General features: G+C 38.5%; 1 protein-coding gene across 1 annotated transcript in view; it reads right to left on the reverse strand.

Annotated features, from left to right (window-relative positions):
* The window catches only part of KCTD8 (potassium channel tetramerization domain containing 8), a 102,366-nt gene that overhangs the window by 60,826 nt on the left and 28,323 nt on the right, over nucleotides 1-13,217 (reverse strand). The window lies entirely within an intron of this gene.

The following is a 13,217-nucleotide window of genomic DNA, read 5'->3' on the forward strand; positions in this document are numbered from 1 at the left end:
AAAAAAAATTTTGCCACCCAGTATTAAATCCCACATTTTTTATCCTTTCTAGTGGTACTCACATTTTTAAGCTGGTAAATGGTAAAGAATTTACACAGATTTCAGAAACAAGTTCTCTCAAACACTGCAGCAGTAAGTAGCTGTCACTCGGAGTTTATACTGCTCTGCATTTAATGCCTTGTCAGTTGAATCCAGTTGCCAAGGTATGCAGTTTTCCCGGGGAAATGTCTTCTAAACCGTGAGGGGAAACCATGTGTAATTTGCTTCATACAGCTCATTCTTTACATGTCACTTTGTGCATTGTGAGTCTTCTATTTCAAGAGCTGGGGCTTTCAAAATAGGTTTAGTTTTTAAGTGCACTTCGACAAAGGAGCAAGTACCGTGATGCTACTGATATTTTAGATGACCAAGGTATCTCCTGTTGCAAGATCCTACATGTCAAGAACCCTCGGGTTAGTTTACGTTAGAAAAGGTCCTTGCAAGAGGTGTTGTTACAATGATCATTAAGGTACCAACTGCAGCCTGTTGGTCTGGCCATAGCAGGTACACCTGCCCTGAGAGAGAGAGAGAAACTTCTCGGCCCACGGCCGGTGGGGTTGGGTTACGACCACCAGGCACAGGTACACACTTCAGGACCCCATTCGACCACAGGTCAGATTCGACCGGGGTCCAAAGGGATCCCCGCCGGAGGGCAGACTGAGCCGGTCCTCCTGGGAGCAGCGGGTCTGCGGGGATGCTCCCCTTGGGTGGGGTCATTTTGGGTCATCCTTTCCAAAGCTTGGGAATTCTTAAGTCGGTCGTGTAGTACTAGTTTCCCCTTACATCATTGAACTTGTGGTTTACTAATGTTGTTGTTCTAAATGATTTTGATTGAAGAATAAATTTTGTTAACACCTGTTTAATTTGATTGTGTGAGCCTCCGTGACACTGGGCAAGCCTTCCAGTGCAGATGGGCTGCCCCTGATTTTCAACTAGCTGAAGCAAGAAACAATTATTTTCCACTTTGCCCCCGAGCATTTAGAACAAAACAAATAAATTAAATAAATCTCTGATTGGTGGTTAAGTGAAGAAAGAAATACTCAGTGCTAGTGGAAACACTGCACAGGAACAAACACTATGTGCCTAGTTTTCTAAGTAAAAGTAGGCATCTGAAAAAAGATACACACAATTTAAATAACTATATATGTAAGGCTAGAGAGCTTACAAGTATTTTTACGATCAAATGCAGAAAGAGGTGTAATTTTTTTCTTATGCAGACTATGTTAATATCCTTCACCATCTTATTGCCTTTTAAAACATCCAAGCACATAGCAATATTATTTAGAACTAGGAGACTATTTATCATTCTCAAGGTCAGATGCTTATCTACAATCAACTAGACTGTAATCAGCACCACTGCTCTGTGAGAATAAACATCTCAGACCATGGATTCTTTTTCATAATATGAAGAAAACAGGAGGGTGGGAAATTCCATCTCTTCTGAATTCTATAAAAGCACTTGTAGTTCCCTGTTACTGGTCTCTATCCCTTGATTATAATTTTTTCTCTTCTACTTTTCATGTTGTCATTGATCCCATAAAAAACTTGTTCTAAATTTATAAATATCTACACTCTTTTTCACTGCCACAAACATTATAGCATTTACTTATTTTTAGGGGAAAAGATATTCTATTTTTAATGAACATTCTCAGATGAAATAATTTCAACTATCATGGACCTCAGAACTCCAGACAGGAAATCACAGAGACATCTGAAGCTCAAGATGCTATTCTCTACAAAAAAATCATTATTTATTCTCATTTCTACTGAAGAGTGGTGTACAGAGTTACAGCTAAGGGACAAAAATACCCTATCAGTCCAAACATGTCAAGTGTTTGTAAATTCAATAACCGTTGGGAAAAAAAAAAAAAAAAAGGATTGACTAAAAATTATGAACTTAACTTAAAACTAACCCAGTTCGTAACACCTAAAAGTTTGATTCTGGGAAACTGACTGATGTGAAGCATCAAAAGAACCATGACCAGCAGGTCGAGGGAGGTGATTCTCCCCCTCTACTCCTCTCTCGTGAGACCCCACCTGGAGTACTGCATCCAGCTCTGGGGCCCCCAACATAAGAAGGACACGGACCTGTTGGAGCAAGTCCAGAGGAGGGCCACGAAGATGATGAGAGGGCTGGAGCACCTCCCCTATGAAGACAGGTTGAGAGAGTTGGGGTTGTTCAGCCTGGAGAAGAGAAGGCTCCGGGGAGACCTTATTGCAGCCTTTCGGTACCTAAAGGGAGTCTACAAGAAAGATGGAGAGGGACTTTCTACGAGGGCAGGTAGTGATAGGACGAGGAGTAATGGCTTTAAACTGCAGGAGGGTAGATTTAGATTAGATTTAAGGAAGTTCTTCACTGTGAGGGTGGTGAGGCACTGGCACAGGTTGCTCGGAGAGGTTGTGGATGCCCCATTCCTGGAAGTGTTCAAGGCCAGGTTGGCTGGGGCTTTGAGCAACCTGGTCTAGTGGAAGGCATCCCTGCCCATGCAGGGGGGATAGAACTAGATGATCTGTAAGGTCCCTTGCAACCCAAACCATTCTATGATTCTATGAGTCTTAAGTATTCATGAAAGAGAGAAAAAAAAATCTTGCAAATAAATTATGAATTATTTTCTTAACTCTTTTCAGGACACCCAAGTGATGTGTTTTGGTGCCTCAAAGTTTTCTCTGCTTTAAACATAAAATATTATCATATTTTAAAATTTAATGAACAAGTCATAAAGATATTACAAAGGATCTGTGAATAATGGTTGCTTCAAAAGTATTTTAGGTAGGTAAAGCTTAATGTTGGCTTTAAAATAAGTAGTTTATCATTTGCCGACAAAATCATCTGCCTTTTGTTGGCGAGACATTTTCTCTTGGGCAAGATGTATTAAATTCTAGGGAAAATACATACTTTGCAAAATTATTTCCCAAAGTGTATCCAGACATCTATTTCCAGGCCTCTTTCTGTGGTGCGCCTGCATCTACATTTCAAATATTAACAGCACAATATTTTTCAATCTTTATATATAAGTACAGGAAGTATCACTGTAGGATCACCAGCATTCATACACTTTTCTGGGCATTTGGTATTTGACACTGATCTTACCTGTTCTTAATTCCTCAGTCTAACTAAATACCCGCACCATCCATATGCATTTCTGGCTAAATACCCTCTCCATGCACAAAAAAAGGGGCTACTGACTGCTGTTCTGGACAGAGATACTGGCTTACACAGACATTTGGTTTGATGCAGCACAGCCACTATGCTGTTTTGTAACATAAGCTTTAATGCAAGGTGTACTTCATTTTCCTACTTGACAGTTTCCACCAGCAGATCTTTTCTGTTTTGATACTTCCAAACTCTATTTCTTGTAAATGGCTAAACAGCTCATATTGTGTTACAACATTATGATTAGTTTCATATCACCTCTTAAAATATTTAAGACCTATTTAAAAAATTACAGTTTTATTCAGATGAAGTTTTACTTGAGAGCATGAACTTACCCCCAGCTGAAATCAAGTTAACACTATAGGAGGTAATCTCATTATCTTAAAATAGGTGTGCAACTTCAACCCTTCCAGGTTCCTCTGGAGGTAACTCTCTCCATCAGCTACACAAAACTAAACACAGATGCTTTAAACCCTACCTGGATTAGATACTTAAAGGTAGCCTGAAGTTTGCAGTGTGAAGATTCACCATGAGCACATTCAAGCCATAAGCATGTCTTTGAACATTACTCCAGATACAGTTGTTGGTATTTAGCAAAAACTGAGGAATGGACAAGCTCATATACAACAAAAAGGTTTTTAAACCCAAATTAAAATAGGATAGCCAACTTTGAATGGCTTGAGTTTACTAGTGAGGAAGGTCTTATTTGAACTGTGACCTAAATGCAACAATATCATAGCACTGAAGCCATCAATTCCCACTTGTAAGCCTTTATTTCAGGTCATTAAAATTCTATCTGTGTACCTAAAAAACAAAATATTGGGATGTGGTTGAAAAATTGCTTGTAGATAAATATTTTAGATATTAGTAATATATGATGACTGTTGTTTAAATTTTGTATATTGTGCTATCCATTATTATTTCTTAATTACGTTTTAGCACCAGCAAGTAATTAATTTTCATCATACTTTTCTACCTGGAAGACTTCAAGAACCTAAAAGCATTCTGTGAAAGCTTTGAACTTCCGATTTCCTTTGTACTTCCCACTTCTCTCCCTATTCTGCTGGTTCACACTTACATATTGAAAGATACAGCAAAAAGGTCAAGTAAAAAAGACAGCTCTAGCAGTGGTAAAAACAATACAGTATTGGAGTAAACAGAATGAAAAGTGAATTTTTATAAACATAGTTCATGAAGGCAACAGAGATTGTTGTTGAGACAATTTAGTAAAGTGCTCTTTAGTGACACTGTTGTCACTAAAGCTTACATCTCATCTCCGAAGCTACTAAACTGAATGTCCTTGGCATTCCAGTTTTTTAAACCATGAGTTAAATTAATTCTCGAGGGGACTTAAATTACTAAGCCCTGATGTTTTGCAAATTTCCCCCAAGAATCTCATACTTTTCATACAAGAACCTTTCCTGTTACTCATTATAGACCTCTTGGAACAGAAACTATTAGCTATTCCCAACTAGGACTGTAATCTTGTATATAAACAAGTAAAATCACCCAAATATCTTAAATTTTAGTCTTCTGAAAGAAAAAGCCACTGAGTTTATTTCAGAGCATTTCCAAACAGCCATGACTACATGATACCCAGGTGGAATAATCAGCTTTCTGCAGCAACAATTCAACAAAGCACATGTAATATCTTCCAGAAATATTGCTATTTAGGAACAGGGCGTAGTTTTCAAACACAAATGGCAGGACTTGACATCTACATACTTTACTATGGATCACTGTTGGTGATATACTTTTTGTGACGTAGTGTACTATCTTAGCTACATTTTCTATATTGTTTAATTTAATAGTGTTACCTTTAATGTACAGCGTGTACCCAGCTAAAGTAATGATCTACTGGCATTGTTAGCTAAGTATTTTTTAAAAAAGCAGTATTTAAAAAAAAAGGATTACTATAAATTTTTTTTCATTAATGTCTTAAAAAACAGTCAAGTTTCAAATAATTACAAAAGGCAATTAGTAAGCAGTAAATACGTCTATTGCCAACAGTTTGCTTTTTCAGTGCCAGTCAAGAAATGACATATGGACAAAACCAGACAGGCTGCTAGCTGGCAACCGGGTAAGTGAACAATAAAGAGGACAACATTGTAACAATCAAAATCAGAGTTTGTCATGTCAGGCTGTTGATGGGTGCCTGAAGAGATGCAAGAACTAAAGAAGGAAAGGTGAAGAGAGATCTTGGTATTGATAAATGCAAAGAAAGAGGCAATAGCAATAGTGGTAATGTTAGACTTGCTGATTTTCTCTCTGAAAAAGACAGCAGACTCCTACACAGATAGGGAAATGAAAGCAGGAGGCAGAAAATATTATGTATGCATAAAAGGCCACTTTAAATTATTCGAGATATGAATACCCAGATGAGATGCCACTGCTGTATATGTAGAATATTGTTTCTGGCCTATGGGGAAATAATGTCACGCACAGTTCCTCCCTGTGAAGGTGCAGCTGGTGTGGTTTTGTTCATATTCCTAACCACAAATAGTCACGCTTGCTGCTGGCTTCTTCTGCAAGACATGTCCCAATGCACAAACACAACTCTGGGACTCTGCCAGGAAGGCTGTAATCCTGTGGAGGAATGAGCATAACCAGCAGGAGTGTGGCACTGCTCCTCAGAGATGGAAGCAGTGGTCCTGAGGACAAGCAGCAAGCACTTGCAGCATAAAGGGCTGCCGGCAGTCACTGACATAGTGTGCTTGCCTGGAAATTAGATCAGCACAGCTGGGATGCATTGAACAACTCAATAAGTGCATCCGCATCATGGGATTTGGTTTCAGAATTCTCTGAATTCAAGAATAATTTTGAAACAAGAGAGATTATTCCCAAACCAAAACATGCTGGTTTTTCAACTGTCCATGTTTGCCATTACAGGCATTTATTGCTCCTGCTGTGCTGTAGAACAAGACATGATACAGCCAGTTACTTTTCTGCCTACATCATCTGTCATTGACTTGAGACTGCAGTTCCACAGATTCATCAAACTGATGAGGATACGGCTGACCCCACCACTGAGCTGTGTATGATGAATCACTGAATGCTGCAATGTTGGCCATTCTGTCAGCTACATGTTGTGAAGTCTGTGCTTCATCCATGCAGTACTTCATTGCCATCCTTGTGATGCACCACTATAACACACTGCCAGATCATGCCATTCCACCTATAGCAAGTCTGGATATTCAGTTCCCTCTTTGGCCAACCGAGTCACAGAAGTGACTGCCAGAAATCCACTACCAGAACATGTTCTCCCTGAACGTTACGAGGAAAAACTCTTTGAAAAATGATTCAGAAGGGGAAAATCGTATCGCTAATCTTGAAGAAGATTGTTGAGCAATCTTAGCCATGTTGCAATATATCCAGAAAGAAGTGATAAATCAGTGTATCATTATACAGAATATTCTGTGTGACATGCGAGATGCCATCCAAGAAGCCGTTGTCTCAAATCTGCATTGATGCCCCTGTGTTTCTCCAAAAAGAACCCCCTGACTGTGGCAGACTTGAACTTGAAATGAGTCAAGATCACAAACACCCACCGTAGCGGTTTCTGCTCTTTGTCAGGTGTGACTAACAAGTTACCAGGTCCTGTCATACCCAGCAACAGACCTGCATTTCTAATGAACTTGAGGACTTTGTCAAAAAACTCATTTAAGCTATCACCATCGAAAGATCAGGCTGAATACATGATGCAGATAGTTGAAAGTGCCTTATGAAGAACTCCCAACAGAGACTGGCCAACAAGGCTTGTCAGATCCCTCACCCACAGTAGGTCATGTCCACAGCTGGGCAAAGACAATCTCTGAGCAGCAGTGCTACAACACAGACTCCACCTACATCTCTGTTGAATGTACGGTGTTTTATTCCACCGCTGAGTGGCCCCGATTCACAGTCCGACTCTCCTTACCTTTGTTTCTCAAGGCAGACACATTGCTGCTGTGCTTGGGGTCCATGGGGAGTTGCAGTCTCCCAGGAAACTTGCCCAGTTGAAGGAGGTAGACGGATTTCAGATATGTGCTACATGTCCATATTGTAGTGATGGGTATTTCATAAGGAGAAGGAGTATTTATGTACAAGGGAGACTACAATTTTGGTGGATAGGATGAAAGTTTACACAGCATGTAGAGAGATAAAAATACAGATGGAAGAGGTAAAACTGGATTTAAAGATTGTCCCAGAAACCACCTAGATAGACCAGGCAGTACAGGCAGGAAATAGAAAGTTATACATACCTAATATGTATAATTTTGCATGCTGTGAGCAATTGCACAACTGCTGACCATCTCAGTGGTGGTGTAGAGTTGGCTATGCATGGAATTGCCCTGTGCAGATGTTTGAGCTTCATTGCATGTGGGTTAATCACCAAGTTGCTCTAGTAAAGCAGCTCGGTGGATCTGCTGTGGTGCCACTCCTGTCATCAGTGGCCAATGTCCTGGCTAAGATATAAGAGACTATTGATGGGGAGGTTTTATTCACACTACTGCAGAAAACCTGTCAGCATGTGCACTACAGGTTTCAAAAAATCTGGGAGCACAGGACAAAAATTTTAGAAAACATGGTTCTTTCACATGATCTGGTTTAGAGGAACCAAAGACTGCCCAGATGATTTATATTCTTCTGTGTTTATGGTGTTGAGCATGGGAATACTTGGGGCAAGTAAGGAGAGAACACTATCCCTTCCAATTCCTACCCACTTTTTCTTCCAGTAAGGGGCCTCTGCCAAAAGTGCATTGATGAGAGATACACGTATTTCAGTCCCATATAGTTTCAGAGCCAGGAGGGAATAAGTAGAGTTTAATGCAAGCCTCTTTACCAGCTGTTGGCAGGCAGGGGATCATTGGAGGAATAACTAGACAGAAACAACAGACTTAATAGCAAATCAAGATACCTCTGCAGAACCTTGTAGCAGGCTTGTGGAGTTGCAGCTAAAGGTGAAGATACAAGTATTGAAAGCGAGTGCAAGAAAGAAGGAATAAAAGTCATTGTTTGGAAGGCTTGTTATTGACACCTTCATGGTGTGGAACTCACCAGTCTGCTGGGGCAGCATCCATAAGGTGAAGCTGATCAGTAAGAACACAGTCCAACCCTCACCACATAACTGCTGAGGCAGAGAGCTACATCTCTACTTTCTGTGTGTTTTGTGCACACTTTACAGGCTTGTAGCTGCTTACGTGTTTTGGTGAGCCTAAAGGATGTGGTATTACTCAAGATGGATGCCTAGGTCTCTCAAGTATATCTTGCATACTGTGAAATTAGCCCGTCTGGTCTGAAGCAGCTGCCTAATGATCAAATGTAGGCACTTAGCTTGTGTGAGGTGTTTGATTGCATCTTAGACAGCTAATTTCCCATCTTTCTGTCTTTGGACCGAAGCAACTCAAACCTTCTTAAAATCAACATAGAGGAAGTCTTACAACATACAGTCAACAAGAAGTTGCAAATACACCTGCTGGATGGGTACTGTTGAGGGAAGCACCAGTAGACTGACCTTAATTGGAGGGAAGGGCACAGGAAGGTGCAAAACATAGTAAAACAAATATTTTTGCCAACAGTGCACAGGAATAGGAAGGCTGAGGTTGGAAGAGTAGTCACTAATGCTGACAGGCTGTAAGTAGGGATGGAAGAGAAAAGGCAGATCAAACAAACAGGCATAGAGGAAAGGCAGCTAGTTATGGCTGGGAAGATGATTCAACAGCTGAGAGCTCCTCAAGCAAGAGACAATCTTTGTGAACACACAGCTCAAATGAACTTATTATTTTTACAAAAGCTGCTTGAAACAAGTGTGAAAATAGGTCACAACTGCAACAGCCCAAAATAGCAAGGGAAAAACGAGCAGAGCACATTGTGCTGTGAGGCAAAGAGTCAGAAGTCTAAAATCTGAGCAGATGTATGAGTATGAACTACCAGTGAAGGGCTCTCGTAACACAAATAAGTGTGTATATCCTCCCTCCATTCTTCTTTTATAGATAATAATTCGCTAAAGATTACGATGAAAGTGTTAGGAAATTGAAGACAAGTAGTTCATTTTAAGGACAGAAACTTTACTGACTTTACTGGTGGTTGTATGCTGGTAATGAGGAATCCTGAAAACTAAATATTTAAATGTGAAACACTTTCTCATCTTTATTGCCATATGTTCCAAAACCAAATGCTACCTATGGTCTTACTAGCAACATCAAAGCTTTTGAAATTTTTGTGGAAGTCTTACATTTTCCATTTGGCTCAAAGACACAGAGGAAGGCTCTTGAAAGCCTTTGGGAATATATCACAAACACAGTTACATATATTAATAAGAAAATGCCCTAGCCTTGTAACAGAAAGACCAGCTTGCACATTATAGTCAAGTCCAGAGGGACATATGCAGGTGGGTTGAATTACATGTGAACTAATAGGCAAAAATGCTGATATCAGCTTATTTCCATTTCAAGAGGAGCCTGATATTACATATTAGATGAAAAAGTTGGAAATCTTTCAAAGAAAAATTTGCTTGGTATTTTAAAAGCAACTATCATTTTAGCACATTATGTGGAACTAAAGGCCAGAGGAAAAGATTACTATTCAAAACGCTCCTTTTTTTTTCTTACTCAGATACTCCCTGGCAGAAATGGTGAAAATGTAGATTTTAACCTTTCAGATATCTACTTCACATGATTTCATTGAGTGTAATATTACACTGTCATATTTCTCTGTGAGGCAGTTGATGATGTTGATGAAACAAATGGCATCTTATGATTACAGAGGTAATGCCATTGATTGACCAAGAATTCAATTATGGACATTACACAGAGAGAATCTGAAAGATTTCAAAGCTTTAACCTGGTAGGTAAAGTCATCCTGGGCAGTGTTTTGACACACTGTTATTTCCATCATGGAAGTAACCAAAAAAACAAAAAGCTTTTTACATGAAGTGGGAGCTTGATTAGATCTTACATCCTGGAATATACCTCAAATATAAATGGTTATGCTAAGCATTTAAAATGTTGTATTTAAAAAAAAAGTAGTTCAAAACCTACATATTAGTAGTACAATTTACAATTTAATTTAATTTAAAAACAACATGTCTCACAAGTGGATTTCCATTATACTATTCCCAAATGACTGTGTCTAATATAGTCTATAAATAGAAAGCCAAGTCACAAGACACAGATTGGACTTTGTGGTTGAGAATCAATGGGTCTGGCAGTGCCAATGATGCCTTCTGTTAGAATAAAATATAGTTCACAACCAAAAATTACATATGTGAATATATGTATATAATTGCCACTCCAAAACCTGTGGCATGTTATGGCAAAGCATTGAAAACACGGGATGAGAATTTTAAAATTCTGAATGTAGATGTGAAAATTTCATAAAGTGGGACTTAATTAATACTTGTTGTGAAAAGAACCTGAAATAAAACCGTGTGAAATTTAAATCTCATGCTACTTCCTATTTATTGCAGAGTGGATCTACTCCACCTAAAGTTCTGAAGTGGACGGTCTTATCAATTTTGTGCAGAAGAATTACATTGCAGGAATGGTTTAAATTCACTGTGCACCAAAAGCCCAAGGCGAGCAAAATGTCTAAGTTAGTAGTAGGAATGTCTTTTTGCCACTAGAAGAGATAATGAATCCTATTACTGAAACGCAGCAGTAAGCCTAATTTTGAAGTCACTATAAGTTATAACTTTAAAATTAGCATTTTTAATTTTATTCCTACTTTTAACATAGTTTCCTAGCAAATTGGTACATAAAAAATGTAAAGAGGAAACAGCAGGCAACAATCAACTCTTGATTATATGCTCTCAGACTCTGAAGGTGTTGGTTAACCTGGGTAACCCAAAACCGCATATAATACAAGCTACACTTAAGATTCAGCCATAAGAACACACAGCAAGGGTGCAGCAGGTAAAGGGCAGCACTGCTGTTGAGTGCGGAGCAGGGAGATCCCCCAGCTGGCACCCGGCGAGCAGTCAAGAACATACTGTGCGCTCAGCCTGGGCGTGCCTGCGCGCCTCCTGAAACGAAACCAGCTCGTGCAGAGCCAGCTCCCGTGTCTCCGCATCAGCGGCCCACTTAACCCCGAGAGTGGATAGTTCATCCTCGGATAATCAAGAGCTGACTGTATCTGGATGAGCTGAGTCCGTTTATTAAACGTCACCTGTAACTGTGGCTACAACAAGCGAAGGGAAGTTTTCCCTTGCCATATGCTGTTTATTGAATGCAGTTCAAATGTTCAGATCTTCAGTGCCTTAGCCGATTATTCAATTTAAAGACTAAGACAACACTTCTTGTAAAGAACTTTCACCCAGTATTATGGATGTTACTTTAGCCTGCCATTTTGCTACTGTTAGTTATCAATTTTTTACATAAGCTCAGCATGGAGGACTAGTTTGCACTGAATTGACTAGAAGTATTTTCTTTCTACTCTCCTTCTCTTCCTATTTCAAAAACTTAAATTTATTCATGTAATTCCTCACCTTAGTTTTAATGCTGCAAACCACTGCGATTTCCAGTTACTCACATGCTTAGTGTAGCCCTTATAAATGCCTTGCAGATTTGTATTTTCTTCTCTGATTGCATTACACCATATTTAAAGGAAATGGTAATCCCACATGTCCTAGAGATGATGTGAGCACTAAATCATGTATTTGAAGTACACTAAAACCTTCAAGTGTGGGGAACTATAGAAGTTTAAAATATTATTACTAATACTCACCAAGAGAATCATAGAATCATAGAATCATTTAGGTTGGAAAAGACCTTCAAGAAGTAAGACTAATCGCTGTTATACCTCCTCATAATATTATAATGCCATTGTCTCTGGTGGAGAACAAACTAGGCTGGCAACCTATCTGTTTATCTTCAGTTAAAGGATCTAGAAACATTTTTACTGCAAACTTTGGGAAGAGCTATCAAACATACAATATGACTGAAGAGTGCTGCTGAATTTACTGCCTAGTTGACTAAATATTGTTTTAATGTTACTTTTTATTTACTCCTGCAACATGTAGAATTCTGACAGACTACAACCTAGAATACTCTTTTCACTCTAACACATGCTAAATTCATAACTTCCCCTTAAAATTACTAACATTTAATAAATAACTAGTACCATTCTTTAACACACAAAAAAATATACTTTGCTTTTAAAACACTCAAATGTTTAAATTCTATGCAGCTAATTTTCTTGAATCACTACATTACAATTCAGTAACAATAAAATTCAAACACAAGGCAACAAGCTACTGTGTAAAAATTAAAAAATATATTTTTTAAATAGGATAATTTAGGGCCAAATGTACAATGTAAAGTCATTTTAACCCTAATATATGTAGCTGTATGGCTACTGTACTTAGTAGCACAGTTAAAAACGTAATTAGACCAATACTTTTGTACAAAGAAATATGCTGCTATTATCTCAGTGGGAGATAACCCTGGCCTTTAACTTGAAATAACTCAGCAAGTTACCTTCCTGATAAACAATGCAATATTAATATCACAGTTGGGAGCAGTTCTCTGAACACTCACAGCAGGTATCAAATTTGTTGCTCAATTTTTGTTGGAAATGTAGCATTTCATTCTAATGGGTATCTTTAGCTTCAAGTAAGAGGAACAAGTAGAGTTCAAGATATAATTAAAGTAATTTTATATTAAGATAAAGGACAAAACAATCCACAGAACAGCAAATATTAAATCATGAAAAGCATAAATGTCACAAATTATTAAAGCCACGTGTAATGGTATGATGCAACTCTGTTTTCAGTAATACACAAATGAGCATATAAAAATTGAAAAAAAACCACAAAGACTTGGGGAAACATTTGTGTATGAGTTCAGTTTACGCTGAGATTCTAAGTCAAACTGCATGATATATCACCGTCTCACAGATAACCCACTTTTTTTAAAAAAAAAGGCCTCTATAAAAAATGTATAGCACTTTCTAGATTTTTTAAATACAAGAAACAGTTTTAAATAGGAAAGGGTGAAAGTCTGACATTGCTATTTCTTCCACTTTTGAACATCACCGATCCTAACAT

The sequence above is a fragment of the Buteo buteo genome, chromosome 1, assembly GCF_964188355.1.
Source record: "Buteo buteo chromosome 1, bButBut1.hap1.1, whole genome shotgun sequence".
Lineage (NCBI taxonomy): Eukaryota > Metazoa > Chordata > Aves > Accipitriformes > Accipitridae > Buteo > Buteo buteo.